At 47.5% G+C, this 10,360-nt stretch overlaps 1 pseudogene; it reads left to right on the forward strand.

The window, feature by feature from the left end:
• Positions 1–1,220: 1,220 nt before the first annotated feature.
• LOC113916042 lies at positions 1,221–9,056 on the forward strand (annotated as a pseudogene).
• Positions 9,057–10,360: the final 1,304 nt, after the last annotated feature.

Raw genomic sequence — 10,360 nt, forward strand, 5'->3', positions numbered from 1 at the left:
TAACGAACTAATTAACCACCAAAGTACTCTGTAAGTAGCATTTATTTAGCATTTATAAGTATAAGCAGTAATTATTCTTGCAACAATGTGTGGCACTTAAGAGATCAGGCTGCAGGGGCGCCTGGGTGGCTCAGATGGTTAAGCGTCTGCCTTCGGCTCAGGTCATGATCCCAGGGTCCTGGGATCGAGTCCCGCATCGGGCTCCCTGCTCCTTGGGAGCCTGCTTCTCCCTCTGCTTCTCTCTCTCTGTCTGTCTCTCATGAATAAATAAATCTTTAAAAAAAAAAAAAAAAAAAAAAAGAGATCAGGCTGCAGAGACAAAGAGACCTGAGTTTGACGCCTACTGTCACCTCTCACTGGTCATGCGGGTCTGGGAAGTTACTTCAACTTGCCTCAGTTGTCCTCATCTGTGAAACGGAGACAATAAAAGTGTCTGTTCCCATAGAGCTGTTGGGAGGATTGGATAAGCTCATGTAGGCGAAGCGTGCAAGAGCATAGTTGCTGGCTCAGCATGGGGGCTCAGTGACTCGAGGATCAGAAGCCAAATGCTGGGAAAATGCCATTTCTGTGCCTTCAACAAGAGCCAGACTTCCAGGGCCAACTGTTCTCTGCCTGCACCCTGTGAGCACCTACAAGGATCTGAGCTTCCCAACAGTGATGATGCAGGAGGAAAAACAAACACTGAAAAAATCTCTAGACATAAACTGGTGTCTTGCCCATGAGCCAGAAAATGGTGCTCAGGTGTCTTGCTTGGCAGGGGTTTCTTTGTGTGGTGGTGGTGGTGGGATAGTGGAGGATTTAAGGAGGAGGAGAGAAATCTGTTTTTCAGCTTTCATTTCTGCCTAGGATTTCGTACCAAATATATTTTCTCACCAGCAAGATCAAAGGGATGGTGCACCTGACATCATTCATGGCATCCTGTTGGAGCGCAGGGAGGAGAGGGAAATAAATCACAGTATTTGCTACCACAGTCATTTGCGTCTGAGAGGAGAGGATGACATAAATCTTCACTGTGAGCTAGGCCTTGAAGTAGGGTGAGAAGTTGCTGCAAAATGAATATTCAATCAGGAATGTTGGTGACCTGGTTTTCTTAAGAGTGGAGTTAGTCTATGGATCTGATTATCTTTTAGGACAAACCCAGTAACCCTAACCTGAGTTTTGGGGCTCCTTTCCTCTTCCCATCCAGTTTCTTTTCTACTGACATCTACTGAGGGCTAACCATGTACCAGGTACCGGGCTGCCTAGCAGAGGATATGGGGTAATGGACTCCATGTAGTGTCTACCCTCAGGAATGTCCAGTCTCGTGGGAGAGTGTAGCTGAATCCTACATAGAATACTAATTATAATTGCATGAGATGTGAAGAGGCAAAAGGCCAGAACTGATAAGGACAAGACTAAGTGGGAGAGCCCCGCACCTAACCTGGGAGTTCAGGGACAGCCTTACTGAGGAAGTGATGTTTGAACCAAGACCTGAAGGGTGAGCAGCAATTAGCCAGGCAAAGAGTGGGTGGTGGGGATGTGGGTGGGGGAGCTTCACATTTTCGAGAAACAAGGAAATGGCCAGTGTGGCTGGAGCTCAGAACACAAAGGGAAGAGTGACGTGATATGGAGTTGGTAAGGGGGAAGGAGCCAGGGCTGGCCTACTTTCCTCTTACTTTGTATGACTCCTGTTTAGTTCTGCTATGTCCAGCTCCTAGAGGGGAGAAGGCAGGCCCGCCCTTCCTGTTGTGGGGCCACAGGTCTGCAGGCCAGCAGAGTACTCCCCTGGGTCTGGCCGAGACCTCCTCCCAGTGCGCCATGGTGCCCGGTGGCTGTCTGGCCCCTCGGTTCTCTTCCCACCGTGGTAGGCCGGTGAGGCTTTCTCCTAGTTGTCCTAGGAGCTCAATGGCCCCCAGGCACCGAGACCAGTGCCTTCCTCACTCAGAGGTTTCAGGAGCCTTGGTTCAGCTGCTAGGCTGATCTGGTTTCCTCTTGTGAAAGGTACTGCCTGTGATCTTGTGCCACAGTATAGAAACCAAGTCCCCACTTCCTACCCTGGCTCCAGGGTTCCGTTCCTTTTCTCTATATCATCCTTGATAGTGAGAATGGTACCTTTTACAAGACCTTCCCGGTCAGCTCATACAACTAGGGTTGATCCGTGCCTACTCAGCATCAAGTACTCCAGCGGAGAAAGGGGAAAAAAACTAGATAGTCCCAGGGGCGCCTGGGTGGCTCAGTCGTTAAGCATCTGCCTTCGGCTCAGGTCATGATCCCAGGGTCCTGGGATTGAGCCCCACCTCAGGCTCCCTGCTCCGTGGGGAGCCTGCTTCTCCCTCTCCCTCTGCCGGCCACTCTGCCTATTTGTGCTCTTCTCTATCTCTCTGTCAAATAAATCAATACAATATTTTTAAAAATTAAAAAAAAACTAGACACTCCTACTCTTGAGCAGCTCACAGGCCCCCCAGGCACCATGCTAAGCACCTTACCTATGACCTCATCTCATGCCCAGGACAACCTCATGTGATAGAGACTATCATTAGTGCCCATTTTATAGATGAAGAAACTGATTCAAAGGGAAATAATACAACTGGCCCCAAGGTCACACTTATCAGTGGAGGGGCTGGGATTTGAACCTGCTTAATCCTAAGGCCAAAATTCTTTTTTTTTTTTTTTTTTTTTTAAGATTTTATCTATTTGACAGAGAGAGACACAGCGAGAGAGGGAACACAAGCAGGGGGAGTGGGAGAGGGAGAAGCAGGCTTCCCGCGGAGCAGGGAGCCCGATGTGGGGCTCAATCCCAGGACCCTGGGATCATGACCTGAGCCGAAGGCAGACGCTTAACGACTGAGCCACCCAGGCGCCCCTAAGGCTAAAATTCCTAACCAATACCCTCTATCATCTCTACTCATCTCTCTCTCTCTCTCTGAATTTCTAGAGGTGTCCTTACACTGTGATTCTTTCTTCAACAACTGGGGCCTTGTCCTGTGGGTGGAATCCTGCCGTACACCCCCATGTTTTCCTGTGGCTACAGCTTACCTTCCTGTTCTAGCATGCCCTATTGTGTCTTACGGGGCCACTCTGTCCGTGTCATCTGTTGGCCTAGTTTCCTGCTGTCACTATGTATTTCCCTAGTACTGTGTGCTCTTTGGAGCTGGAGTTTCACCAACTGCCTGAGGTTAAGCATACCACTCAAAGGGGCAGGATTGTTTTTTTCTGGAGCTAATGTCATTTCTTCTGCTGCTACCCCTTGGATTCCCAGCTGGGTGGTAGAGTACAGACTGGGCATTGCAGTAACCTCCCCAAAATGTCTGAGAGACCTGAAGTTCTCCTAAGAGCTGCAACTTTAAAGAAGTGCTTCTCAAAGGCGATAGTACCGTCCTCAGGGGATGTTTCCTTGTGAGGGCACTTTTGGTTTTCGTAGGGATTGCAGGGGTGTGGAGGTGGAGATGGGAAAGTCTCATGTCCTACTGGTTTTGGGGGCCACTGTGAGGCAGGCCTGTGGGGCAAGAGTTGTCTTGAGTCCCTGAGGGTTTGAAATGTCCCACCATGGGGCACCTGGGTGACTCAGCCTGTTAAGCATCGGCCTTTGACCCAGGTCACGATCCCAGGGTCCCCTGAGGCAGGCTTCCTCCTCAGTGGGGAGTCTGCTTCTCCCTCTCCCTCTGCCCCTCCACCCCACTCATGCACTCTCTCTCTCAAATGAATAATAAACTCTTAAAAAAAAAAAAAAGAAAGTAATGTCCCACCATACATTTACCACGGTGAGAACTTACTTTCCATTACCTTACCATAGGTCCTCACTCTCTTTCTCCCATATAAACAGAAATACCAGTATGGTTTTAATAGCCACAAAGCTTCCCAGTATGGTACTACTGCATAAATGAAAGCAAGCCTCTATCACTTTACTAAGAGTTGTCCGCCATTTTGGAAAATGACATCATTAATGGCAGTACCATGCTTGGGATCTGAATCATTAGTGCCACACAGTTGCATCAGTCTTTACTTATAGCTGTTTCATTTGTGGACATTTTATGTATGCCTTTTTAGTCCTTATTTGGAAATAGCACATATAAAGCGAAATGGTCAACAACTTTCTGTTGAGCATTGTCTCACTCTTCTGAAATCCAGATGTCTTCGTTAAAAGTAGGGGCAAATAGGGGCGCCTGGGTGGCTCAGTCGTTAAGCGTCTGCCTTCGGCTCAGGTCATGGTTCCAGGTCCTGGGATCGAGCCCCGCATCGAGCCCCGCATCGGGCTCCCTGCTCTGCGGGAAGCCTGCTTCTCCCTCTCCCACTCCCCCTGCTTGTGTTCCCTTTCTCGCTGTGTCTCTCTCTGTCAAATAAATAAATAAAATAAAAAAAAAAAAGTAGGGGCAAATATTTGACTTCTCACTGTCTTCCTAAATCATCTGAGCACTTTTGTATTGAAATGCATATTGTACTATAAATCATATCTTTTGTTTCTTCCTTACATGAAATTTAGAGCAATATACTGATTCTTAGAAATGTTTGTAGGTATTATATTCTCTATGAATTTCTGTTCAGTGTAGTAAAGGCAATGTAAAGGCAACAAAAATATTTCTTTTAAGAAAAAGGGGTTGTGATAAAACTAAAAACTCCGGTTTTAAGGAAATGAGAATGACTTTTTTGGGGGGGTGCCAGATTTTATACACCATATAAATGATAGTCATCCAGGCCTTTTTGGCAACCAAAGACTTATTTCATTTGCTATTTTTTCTCCAAAGACTTTTGGTATTCTTTTGGAAATATCTTCAGAGGCAGGCAGGATTTTATTTGTCCCGCCCTTCTTGAAGAATTTTCTATGGTTTTGCTTGTTGAAAAAGATTTTGTTTTTTGAAAAGAGCCAAAAATTTTTCAGAGCAAATTCTTGAGACCAAGGTCAGTGATCAAGCTCGCTGATGATATTCTTGGTCACAGACTGTGAGGTTTGGGGGCAGGGATTGTGTTTTATCCATCTCTGCCCCTCCACAGCACTTAGTACGTGGCATACAGTAGATGCGCAGTATTGGGTTGAACAAGATTTTGTCAAATATGCGATGTAAGCTTGGGGTAAAAGAATTGAATCAATGCTTGTGTATTGTACTGAATTTAAGTGATACAGAAGTGTGTGGTATAACTAAGTAAAACCTCCTCTGGGTGTCAGTGAAAACATTTAAAAGATGGTATGTCATGAGCACAGTCCATTAAGAGTGAACACTACCTTTAATTTGAAGAAATAGGATTTTATCAATACTGTTCTAAAATGTGGTCTTTTCCATTTCCTGTATCATAGCCCATTTCGAACAATGTCATGATCAAGTATTTGAATAGCTTTGTTCTGAAGGAAATTCAGAGCAAGAATGCCAAAGGGGTTTTGAAGATAGGAAGACAAGAGGGCAATTTTAATGGAAAACATGCTTTTATATATTTAAGTTCTTATGGATGCATTTTTCCTTCTCTTTTGAAATGTACTGGAACTTTGGAGTTGGTTTGATTTGAGTTCAAATTCCATTAGGAAAGAAGAGCTTATGGTCTAGTGTGGGAGACCAACACCAAACTAGGAAACAAGTAAGGAGACAGCATCCATGTCGTTTACAATTGTGGTGCATGTTCTGAAGGCTTAGAGACTGGAAGGAGGCCACTGTAGATAGAGTCATCAGGGAAGGCCTCTCTGTGCCGATAACTCCTGAATCAAGACCAGAGATCATGCAAAAGCCATGAGGTAGGAATGGGCTTGGGGTACTTGAGAAGCCCCATGGGGACTCTTCTAGGACCAGGAGAGTCCTAGAAGGTGAAATCAGACGGGCAAGCAGGGGCCAGACTTTGTAGGGTCTTGTAGGCCTACAAGAACTCCAGGAGTTTGAGTTTTATTCTAAAGGGAGTGACTTCAGACACCTGGATGGCTCAGCAGGTTAAGCGTCTGCCTTCAGCTCAGGTCATGATCCCAGGGTCCTGGGATCAAGTCCCGCATTGGGCTCCCTGCTCAGGGAGGAGCCTGCTTTGCCTTCTGCCTGCTGCTCCCCCTGCTTGTGAGCTCTCTCTCTCTCTCTCTCTCTGTCTGACAAATAAATAAAATCTTAAAAAAAGAAAAAGAAGTTCTAAGAATTTCCTTTATAAAGGAAAATAGATAAATAAATAAATAAATAAATAAATAAAGGGAGTGACTTGTTCTGATTTGATTTTAGAGGAGGACAAAGGTCAAAGCACAGGTTTTCAGCTGCAAAAGAGGATGACAGCTTGGATGAAGGAGGTGCCCTGGAGATGGAGAGAGGTAAACAGGTTCGAGATCTCTTTCTGAGGTAGAACCACCAAGATTTGCTGACAGAGTGATGTGATGTGCGTGTGTGTGTGTGCGCGCGCATATGTGCATGCGTGCGTATGAGAAAGGGATCACTAAAGGACCAACGCCTAGGGTTTGGGCTTGAATAACTGTGTGGGTGATGGTGTTATTTATAGAAAGAGGGAAGCAGGCGAAGAACAAGTTTGGGAGACAAAGGGTCAGGGAAATGAGAATTTCTTTTCAGTCAAATTCATTTTGAAATGCCTCTTTGATGCTCGAGTGTGGTATCAAGTAGACAGATAAATACAGAGGTTCAGGGATGGGTCTGTCTTGAGATGTACATTTCAGAGTTATCCACAGCCAGATATATTTAAAGCCAAGGGAGTTGACATTGAAGGTAGTTGTCTGTATTTTCCAGTTTGTAAACATCTTTGTTGCCAAGTTTCTAAGTGATACGAAAAAGAACGTAAAGAGAGGGAGTAGGGAGGGGAGAGAGACGAAGAGTGCACAATTCCAATGGTATCTATAGGCTATGTCTTGCAACAAAATGAGTGGCCACACACGTGCACACGCACGCGCACACACACACAGAGACACACCCCGCAGCTGCAAACTGCAAGCTGCATACTGCAAGCTGCATACACAAGTCACATGGAAGATACACTCACTCTCAGTCCCAACCCCAAACAGACCCTGCCTCTTCCTCAGCTGCTGCTAAGTCCTCGGTGGCATTGCATATAACAGTCCTCTGGGACAATCTCGAGACAGCCATGTGCTGACAGAAGCTGCCCCGGAGCTGGTCAAGGAGCCCACCATGGGCGAGCCTTCCATAGGTTGGACCGCTCTGTACATAGCCATCGTGAACCAGAATGTGCACTCCGTGTGAGCCCTGCTTGCCCACAGGGCCAGCATCTCTGCAAGAGCTACAGGCACAGCTGTCCACCATAGCCCCTGCAACCTTATCTACTTTGGGGAGCACCCTTTGTCCTTGGCTGCCTGTGTGGGCAGTGAGGAGATCATGAGGCTGCTCACCAAGCATGGAGCCAGTGTCTGGGCCCTGGACACCCTGGGAAAGACCATCTTACACATCCTCATCCTCCAGCCCAACAAAACCTTTGCCTGCCAGATGAACACCCTGCTGCTGTCCCCCAATGGGCGCAGCGACCACCTGCAGTCCTGGGACCTCAAGCATGCCCAATCACCAGGGTCTCACCCCCTTCAAGCTGGCTGGTGTGGAGGGCAAGCCTGCAATGTTCCAGCACCTGATGCAGAAGCCGAAGCACATACAGTGGAATTATGGGCCACTGACCTCCACTCCCTATGACCTCACAGAGATCAACTCCTGGGGAGAAGAGGTGTGCTTTCTAGAGCTCATGATCTCCCCCAGGAAGCAGGAGGCTCACCAGATCCTGGACCAGACCCCAGTGAAGCAGCTAGTGAGCTTCAAGTGGAAGAAATATGGGCAGTGGTACTTCTATGTTCTCACTCTACATAATCTGCTACGTCTACTTCCCCTTCAAGTTCCGTATGGACAACTGCACAGATTCCTGAGATAACACCATTTTCCAACAGAAACCTCTGCAGGAGGCCTATGTGACTCACCGGGATAACGTCTGGCTGGTGCGGGAGTTGGTGACCATCCTTGGAACTGTGGTCATCCCACTTCTAGAGATCCTGGGCATTTTCAGTGTTGGTGCCTCTTGCTATTTGGGAAAGACTGTCCTCTGGGGGCTGTTCTGTGTCATTGTCATCACCTATGCCTGCATGGTGCTTGTGAACATGAGGATGTGGCTCTCCAACATGAATGGAGAGATGGTGCCCATGTCCGTCGCCCTGGTGCTGGGTTGGTGCAGTGTTATGTACCTCGCTGGAGGATTCCAGATGCTCTGTCCTTTCACCATCATGATCCAGAAGATGATTTTTGGTTTTATTTTATTTTATTTTATTTTATTTTATAAAGTAATGTCTACACCTAACATGGGGCTTGAACTCATAAGCCAGAGGTCAAGAGTTGCATGTTCTACTGACTGAACCAGCCAGGCACTCCTAGAAGATGATTTTTGGAGACGTGACACCTTTCTGCCAGCTGATGGCTTTGTTATTCTGGGGCTTGCCTCAGAATTCTATGTCATTTTCCAGAGAGAGGACCCAGCCAATCTGGGACAATTCCACCACTACCCCATGGCACTGTTCAACACCTTTCAGCTTTTCCTCACCATCATGGATGGGCCTGCCAACTATGAAGTGAACTTACCCTTCACATTTGGCATCATTTACTCTGTCTTTGCTGTCATTGCCACACTGCTTATGCTCAACCTGTTTATCACCATGAAGGATGACACACACGGGAAGGTGGCCCATGAGCGGGACGAGCTCTGGAAGGCCCAGGTCTGGCCACCATGGTGATGCTGGAGAGGAAGCTTCTTCACTTGCTGTGGTCTTGCTCTGGGATCTGTCAATGCCAGTATGGGCTGGGGGACCACTGGTTCCTACAAGACAAGAACCACCATGATCAAAATCCTCTGTGGGTGCTTCACTATGTGGAAGCTTTCAAGAGCTCAGATAAGGAGCATGAGCAAGAGCAGCTTTCTGAGAAACAGCCCTCTACTTCTGTGATTGAAAGTGGGACCCTAGCCAGAGCCTCCCTGGCCATCCCAACCCCTCCCTGTGCTGGACCACACCTCACAGCAATAGCAGTTACCAGGACTGGGAGATCCTGTGTCACAACACCCTGGGACACGTGAATCTCAGACTGGATCTTGGCGAGGGGGATGGAGAGGAAAATACCTATCATTTATGATGAGGACCCCTGTTACTGTGGATCTGTGAGCTTGGGTGGGACCAGGTAGGCCTGGGTGGAGAGTGGTACTAAATTTCATGCCTGTTAATCATGGGAGGGGGTAGACAGAATAATTATTTTTTTTCTTTTAAGATTTTATTTGAGAGAGAGAGCACACAGTGGGGGGAAGGAACAAGGGGAGAGGGAGAAGCAGACTCCCCACTGAGCAGGGAGCGCAATGCGGGGCTCGATCCCAGAACCCTGGGATCATGACCTGAGCAGAAAGCAGATGCTTAACCAACTGAGCCACCCAGGCGCCCCCAGAATAATTCTTAAAGGCCATGTTTCACTGTGCACATCAGCATTTCCGGAGATGGGCAATGGGCATCTGTTGTTCCACGTATCCTCTGGGTTCCTGAAAGTCCCACATCTTGGGAAAAGAAGGTATCTTTGCAAAAAGTGGGACTTTGTCATTGAAGGTGTGAGATAAGGATGCTAGCTAGACTAATGTCTAGACCGTCTTTCTTTCTGTTCATGCAGGTACTAGAAAGTAGTAAGCTTGCCTGGTTCAACAGAGCTGAATGTGGGCAGAGTCAGGTATGGCACTGAGGTCATGGCCTTCCCTTTTTCCTAAACTCCTGGAGGACTCTCTCCCCACCTAGCAACCAAACCCCTCCTAGAAAACTGCAAGATTCTCTCGGGTGCTTGGGTGGCTCATTGAGTGAAGCGTCTGCCTTTGGCTCAAGTTATGATCCCAGGGTCCTGGGATCGAGCCCCATAACAGGCTCCCTGCTCAGCAGGGGTCTGCTTCTCCCTTTCCCTCTGCCTGCCTCTCTCTTTCAAGTAAATAAATAAAATCTTAAAAGAAAAAGTTTCTTTATCCTTGTTTTGTTTGTTTGTTTGTTTTTAAGATTTTATTTATTTATTTGAGAGAGAGAGAGAGAGATAGTGAAAGAGAGCATGAACCGGGGGTGGGGTGAAGGACAAGCAGATTCCCCGCTGAGCATGGAGCCCAATGCAGGGTTTGATCTCAGGACCCTGAGATCATGACCTGAGCTGAAGGCAGACGCTTAACGACTGAGCCACCCAGGCGCCCCTCTATCTTTTTTTTTTTTTGAGAGAGAGAGCGAGAGAGCACACACACACACACACACACACACACACACACACCCATACCCACACACGAGGGGGTGCAGAGGGAGAGGGAGAGAGAGAATCTCAAGCAGACTCCCCTCTCACAGCAGAGTCTTACGTGGGGCTCCATCTCACAACCCTGAGGTCATGACCTGAGCCAAAATTGAGTCAGATGCTCAACCGACTGAGCC

This window comes from Zalophus californianus, chromosome 1 (assembly GCF_009762305.2).
Source record: "Zalophus californianus isolate mZalCal1 chromosome 1, mZalCal1.pri.v2, whole genome shotgun sequence".
Lineage (NCBI taxonomy): Eukaryota > Metazoa > Chordata > Mammalia > Carnivora > Otariidae > Zalophus > Zalophus californianus.